Source organism: Pinus tabuliformis, chromosome 4_1, assembly GCF_031772625.1.
Source record: "Pinus tabuliformis cultivar Carrire ecotype Pingquan chromosome 4_1, CPIR1, whole genome shotgun sequence".
Lineage (NCBI taxonomy): Eukaryota > Viridiplantae > Streptophyta > Pinopsida > Pinales > Pinaceae > Pinus > Pinus tabuliformis.
Genome location: NC_142303.1, coordinates 64,137,024 through 64,143,791, shown reverse-complemented (window position 1 = coordinate 64,143,791; position 6,768 = coordinate 64,137,024).

Sequence of the window (6,768 nt, the reverse complement as noted above, 5' to 3'; positions counted from 1 at the left end):
AGAAAATTTTAAAGACACTAAACAAACAAAATTAATAACTATTATAATAATTAGTTATTAATTTTTAGAATATTGTGAGCATTTATTTCCTTTATTTATTAAAATAGTTATATTTATATATAGTTACTAATTTTTAGCATCCCGTTAGCATTGCTTTCATAATTTTGTTGAATTTGTTTTATTTACATGTAATTTTTATAATTAATGACTATTATAATAAATAGCTATTAGTTCTTGTCCATGCAGTACTCTAGCAATCAATATTCTTGTTCACCACTATTAGTTTTGCATTGACCATGGCAAGTTATAATGTTTAACTTTATAAAAAGTTAAAGCATTTTTAACTTTAACTAAAAAAAATTGTTAGCATTTCATCGGCTTAAAAATGTGTACGTCTTATTTAACCATTCCTAACATCTATACCATGTTTCCCATGAAATTCTCTCATCCTGAGAATTTTCCAGTTTATAGTATCTCATCAAGTGGGAGAACTTAATTGCTAAATATTTTGCATGGGAGGATGAAAATTTTATATAGAAGAATCGAGAACTACTCAAGCATTGAGGACAACACTTTTTGAAGGCGAGGGGCATGTTAGGTTCCTATACTAATAGTGTAGGCCCTTATTGTATTGTTGTGCCCATGTAGTCAACATATTGTTATTATTGTGCCCAATAGAAAACCACTGTTGTTATTTTTGTGCCCTTAGAATATTATTGTTATGTCAGTTTTGATTATATTGTAACCCCTTAGACTCCTATATATAGAAAGGATGTCTTGTCATTTGTATCCTCTAAGAATTGATCATTTGTGTGATGTAAAGGAGGTTTCCACCTCAAAGAGGCTTATTTTGAAGTCTTTGATCTATCCCTTCTATTTTGTGAGTTGATTTCATAATAGTCCAGTACTAAATTTTGTAAACAAAAACGTAGAAAAAACATAAAATTCATTATAGGAGTAAGAGAAATCGAAATCAAACCTAGAAATCAATCTCAGTTTGTATAGAAGTCGAAATCCTTTCCCACAGATATTATTTCCCACTTCACACAACTGCTGAAATCCTTCCTCAGAAATATTATTTCACACTTCGCACTGTGCCAAAATGCTTCCTCGCAAATATAATTCCACAATTTTTTTTTCGTGTTAAATTTATATAGATAGAAAGATACTTGAATTTTCATTAGGGCCGACATTAGTTAAGATTAGATTAAATATTTAATAAATTTTAAGTATGTTAAATATTAAAAATTACATGTTTACGTTAAATTTTTAGTAAATGTGAAATATGTTAAATGATAAACATTACATGCTTACGTTTATATTTACTACGTTTTCCATGCAATCTACCCCCATAAACATTACATGTTTATGTTTACATTTACATTTACGTTTATATTTACGTTTACATTTATGTTTTTACATGATATCTACCCAATACTTGGTTGCAAAGCGCACCTCGGCGCAACTAGTAGAGGTTGCATTTCACTTTCAAGATGACTAAGTTTTCCATCTTCATTGTAGGCGTCTTAAAAATGACTTCAATTTCATTCGATTTATTTTGCTCTACTTATATTTTCATTAAAATTTATACTAACATCTACTTGATTTCCATGTCTCCAATGAGCATTAATGGGACTTCTCACCCCCTGAAATTTTACTCCTCTAACATTCATTGAATTCATTTCTTGTTTTCTTGAACATCTCCCCTTAAGGTCATGCTAACATTAGTGCATTGAGGTCACTGCCAGCTCCATTTTCTTTCTCTTCCATGCTTTACTGAGCTACCATCTATTGTAGGTATTTTATTCATTATTTAGTTTTGTTGGAGTTTTGTAGGGTATATGGTAGCTTGTTGTCTTTATCTTTATGGCTAAGGTTTCTACATAAATAACACCTTGTAAGATGAAGAAATGGAAAAAATGGTTTGTACCTTATTGAGTCATTTTTATTGTTCTTTGCATACATTTTGCATTCAATAGCTTTATGTCCAAATTCATTCCACAAATAAGAGTAACCACGAGAATGATTTATGTACCTCGTCATTGATGGTATTCTTTGTTTGTTTGCATAAGGGACCATTCTTATCTGTTGCATATTCTACTGACTAGTATTGATTTGTTTTCTCTTACATTCTACTACTACATGTCTAGGTTCATGGTAGGAAAAACATTTGACATATTTTCGGGGAGAAAATAATTTCCTTTGAGATCTTTCAAATTTTGTCAATTCATCTCCAAGAGAAAATTAAGTTCTTGTAAAGGACCATTTCATCACCTCATTCTTTGGCTTTTGACAATGTTTCTTGTTTTTCTTTTTTTTCTTTTTAGGTCATGCTACTATTGGATTATTGTAATGGTATTTTTTATTTTGTTGTATCCTCTTTAATGGTTTCCTTAGATTTACTTGAATTTTTTTAGTTTTTCATGGAAACAATATCCTCTTCTAATTTTTTACAAATCCTATTCTTTTCATCTAGTTCATTTCTTACTAAACCAATCTTAACTTCTTAGAATCTTTCATATTTTCGGTCTCTCCGGTTCAATCAAATACTCTTCAAATCTTTTATTCTCCTTTCTTCTTCAATCTATGTCCTTAGTCTAATAATTTCCTCCTTGAATTCATGTTCTCTTTCATCACATATCTGCAACAATTCCTATTAGTTTATTTTCTCATTTGCAAGTCTATTTTAGCCAATGTTGAGTTAATTCAAGCTTGATGTTCATCTGTCTTTGATCATGAAATTCAGGTAAATTCACATTAGAAGAACATGTCTCCTTTAATGAAAGAAAGTGTTTAATCAAAGCATAACTATGCTCAACAATATAGTAATGAAGAATTCAATAAAAACATAAATATATGCAAATAGTTCAATAACAATTATCACAACTCCTTTAGAACATAGCATCAATATAAACATAAATCAGTACATCACATTGCCTTGCCTCGCATGTCTTCAACTAATTGTTGTTACATAATAATCTCTTAAACATTCCTTGCTCAACCTTGCTACTAACAAGTTGCATCACAACACCTCACCAACTAAGCATACTTCAAAAAACATACCCAATCCATCAAACATAATAGACATTTCTTGCTACTCTTGACGTTCCTTTTCCATCAGTGACAACAATTCCAAGAGGGGGGATAAAATTTTATTTTGAGGTGGTTGGAACCCATATAACTTATGCTTTTTTTTTTCCATGCAAACTTTATAAAGTGTTTTGGAGAGTTGATGGAGTACATTCCTAAAGTTTGTAGCCATTGGATGCCCAATATGTCATACAATCCTCCTAGACTGGGAATATAAATTGTAGTTTTGAATATGTAATCTAACTTTACAGAATTTCCCTATTTGTTTAATTTTTTTCCCATCTTCTACCATAAATTTCATATTTGGACATTAGATATATTATAATATTCAAACTCTTTGTAATATTTGTGTCAACCAAATTATGAGTGTTTCTCATATCTATTAGGACCATAAAATTTTCTTCTTTATTTTCCCTTTTAATTTTAAGGTTTGGGGAGAATCCATTCTTATAATGCTTGATAGTGTAATTTCCAATGCATTCTTATTATTTAAATCTGTTGGAAATGTTGACGATATTTGTAAGAGCCCAGGTGTTATAGACATTTTTGTGCCTTACAGCATGAAGCATGAAATGTCCATAATCTAAGGGATCCAAAGTCCCTAAACATGTTGTTCCTACCCCTAGAGGAACAAGGTCAGCAAACCACAGCACTGAATAAAAGTTCTCCACCTGAAAACACTCAAAAAACAAGGCAATTCTGGATCATGTCAACTGCTCCACTGAGCATCTGCGCTGAATGTCAACTGCTCCACTGTCTACCTGCGTTGAGTGTCAACTGCAAAGAAGGCTACCTGCGCTGGGCGAGTTTGGACATGTGGCACAGTCATTCCTCAAGGTGTCAATGCCCAGGAAGCTTCCAAAATGACACTTGGATCAGGGAATTCGACTGGTGATGAGTAAGAGGTTCTAGATCTCCAAGTGGAAGCAAGAACCTCCAAGTGGACTCAAGAACTGAAGAATAACTGAAGTGAGAGAGGACACTAGTCAGCTTCAGGCCAGCCTCAAGCTGACTCATCCTTTCTCCAAAAGTCCTATATATAGATCTCTCTCATGAGGTCTAGGAAGGCTGGAATCTTGTGAATGTAAAGAATTGCTGTTGGTTTGAGTTTAGAACTATTGGGTGATTTGCTTTGAAGGAGGTGAAGAGGAGATTTCTTTCTGCTGGGAAGGTGATGCTGGATTGGGCCTCTTATGGTTGTATCACTTCCTGAACCTTACTTCTTCCATTAATAAAGCATTTGAGGTTCTTCTATATGCATGTGTCTCAATGGTGTGTTGTTATACTTGTATATTTGATTTATTCTAATCCTTGAATCAATTATGAATGTATGCTTCTTGTAGTTTCCCTCTCTTGCCATTTTGCAGGATCTTGGTGTAGCTGGGCCAGTGAAAGAGCAAGGAGCTGGGGGCAAGCAGCAAGGAGAGAAGATTGGATCAATCATTAGCGAAAGCCATCGGTTAATGGATCTATTTCTCCCCTCTTTTACATCTCATAAAGAAGTAATCTCAGATAGCTTTGCTTTGATTGTTTCTAAGGAACTATCACCCTTAGAGTGGGATAGGGTCATTCCGTATTGGATACTTTTCCCAACAACACCAGGTAAAAAGCGATGTAAAAATTAATAAAAGTAAAATAAGACCTTGGTCACGAGACAAGTATTCCAAGTTGAATGTTGGACAAGAACATAGCGATGGGGATCACTTGTGATTAATTAATTACTATGGAAATAGGAAAAGGAAATGAATAAGGCTTTGGAAAGGAAAAATGACATTTATTTATGAAAATAATGGAAAATAGGAGAAAAGGAAGGTGAAAGGTCATAGGATATATGTGAGAAGGAAATTGAAGGAAAATAATGGAAAGTGAAGAAAATAGAGGCCTCATTGATAAAAAGGCTTCTGAGGATTGGTTCATGAATTTTGATCAGTTAAGTTTTGGAGCTCTCACTTTCTCTCTCTCTCTCTCTCTCACTCTTGGACGAGTGTGACGTACTTTAGATTTGGAGTAGTAAGGCAAAGGAAAATTAGGAAAGCGGAAGAGGACATCGATATCAGTAGCTATAAGAGATTTTACTTGCAGGTATCAAGTTGCATGTATGATTTCCTTGCTATTTTTGGCATGCATGACATATGCAAGTGGTTATTTCATTATGATCTATCATTGTCATGGAGTGATCTGGTCCTACGTTTAGGCATCCAAGCTTCGCAATGACCTCAAAATGATATTCTTGGAACAATAAGAGCTACCTGCATATGCACCCCACCAACACAAGCTTATTGACCAAGTACTTTAGTGCAGAATGGTCTGTATACATATTGAAGTGTCACCCTAGAAAATAGTGCCAATATTTTTGAAGTGCGTACACCATAGCCAACCCCTCAAGTTCAGTTGTGGATTATTTCTTTGCTGCTTTAAACAACCTGCAACTTTCGAAAGTGATAGGGTGATCTAAGCCCTCTCCACCCTCCTGCGTTAGTACGACTCCCAGCGCTATACATGACGCATCGACATGGACATGAAACTCCACATCCCATTTTGGGAAGACCAGGATTGGAACAAAGGCCAATTTCTCTTTTAGTACATCCAGGCTCTTCATGCAATCATCATTCCAGCAGAACGTGACATCATTTTTCAATAGTTTCTCCATTGGTGCAGTGATTTGGGCATAGATTTTGATGAACTTCCTGTAGTACCCCGTATGTCCCAGGGTAGCGTGCAACTATTTGACACTTCACGGTGCTTCCAAAATTCAGAATTACTGCAATATTCAAGGGTTCTACCATCAATCCCTATTTGCAGACACATGTCCCAACAAGTTTCCAAATGGAAGGAGAAACGTAAAGTTCTTGAGGTTCAACGTGATTTGGTGTTGTCGGCAAGTATTTAGCATCAAGCGTAAGCTTTCTACATGGTGCTTAACTGATCCAAATACAGTCCAATCATCCAGATAGACCTTCAGGAATTTGTTGATATATTCTTTGAAGCCTGTAAAAACTATGCACGAAAAGATGGCTGGCACATTCTTCGACCCACATAACATAATGGTGTATTGAAAGCAGCCCCACTCAATCATGAAGGTGGTCTTGGTCCTGTCTTCCCGGCGTGATTTTGATCTAGTGGTATCCTGAGAACCCATCAGTAAAAGAATATGCTTCCTACCCGCTGACATTTTCCAATACTTCATCTGTGAATGAAGTTGGGAATGGGTCGTGCACACATGCGTCATTCAATTTCCTCACGTCTACACATATTCTTATCTCACCCTTCTGCTTCTTTTCCTACACTACCATAGATCTTACCCAGTCGGATTCTTCCACTAGCTCAATGATTCTAGCTGTGAGAATTTTGTCTAGTTCTATGTGGACCTTTTCCTTGTACTTCAGGTTCAAGCTATAAGGCCTCTGCTTAACTGCCTTTGCGTCGGGTTTTAAGGTGATCTTCATCATCCCTAAATCACCAATGATCCCCTTTAAGTCCGTGATCTTGGTCGGGAATAAGTCCTGGTACTCGCGGAGTAATTCAGCGACCTTATCCACCATTGCACCATCCCAATAATCACCGAGCATTGCATACTTAGGTTTGGCCTCCGTACTGATGTTTACCTACTTTATCTTTACTAGTGTGGTTATGTGAAGGTCTTCAATTAATGGCCCTTGAACCTCGTGATAGCCTTTA